General features: G+C 34.4%; 1 protein-coding gene across 1 annotated transcript in view; it reads left to right on the plus strand.

Annotated features, from left to right (window-relative positions):
* Positions 1–748, plus strand: part of LOC119592269 (ionotropic receptor 21a-like) — a gene marked incomplete in the record, with an annotated part of 7,977 nt that overhangs the window by 614 nt on the left and 6,615 nt on the right.

Genomic DNA, 748 nt, shown 5'->3' on the forward strand with positions numbered 1-748 from the left:
GACCCCGCACCCTCTTACAGAGGTTGCTTGGCGGCATCGTTAAAAAATCTGATTGATACTTTAGCGTGAAAACTGAATGAAAAATGTCATATTGTGAAAACTGAATGAAAAATGTCAGATTGTGAAAACCATGAGATTTGCTTGTAAAGACAAGGAAAAACAAACAAACAAACAAAATTGAATCCAAAATTCCTTTTTATTATGAAACAACATAATTGCTTATATACATTACACCCATCCATCCATCTTCCATGATCATATCTTCATTTTCTTTCTTTTGCGTTATATTTCATCATGTTGGGTAATATTACATGACCTTAGTTTATGAAACAAAAGTACCGTAAGAAGAAAATAGAAATAGTGCCCGCACCTAAAAATTATCGGGTGGAAACACGAATTGCAAATTTAAGTACGGTCTTAAAAACAGCCTTTGACTCCAAGATTGGCATAGAATTTACCTTATTTTTCTCGGCCTAAAGACTGTCCTTGGCAATTTCGTTTACGCGTTGCACTGTACCACATTTCAAATTACATATTTAATACCCTTGAATGTTGGATAACCTGTCTTAAACTTAGGCCGAGTCATAAAATCGACTGTCAGACATTTTCGTGAAAAGCCATAGACAGCAATAGTTACTTTTTTTATGATAGACAGTTCCTAGAGACTGTGACCTTTCATGAATACCTAGTATATGAAGCTGGAACTAACAAGACATTAGCAATTGTTAATGTAAAGAGAAAATGCAAG

The sequence above is a fragment of the Penaeus monodon genome, chromosome 30 (genome assembly GCF_015228065.2).
Source record: "Penaeus monodon isolate SGIC_2016 chromosome 30, NSTDA_Pmon_1, whole genome shotgun sequence".
Taxonomy (NCBI): Eukaryota; Metazoa; Arthropoda; class Malacostraca; order Decapoda; family Penaeidae; genus Penaeus; species Penaeus monodon.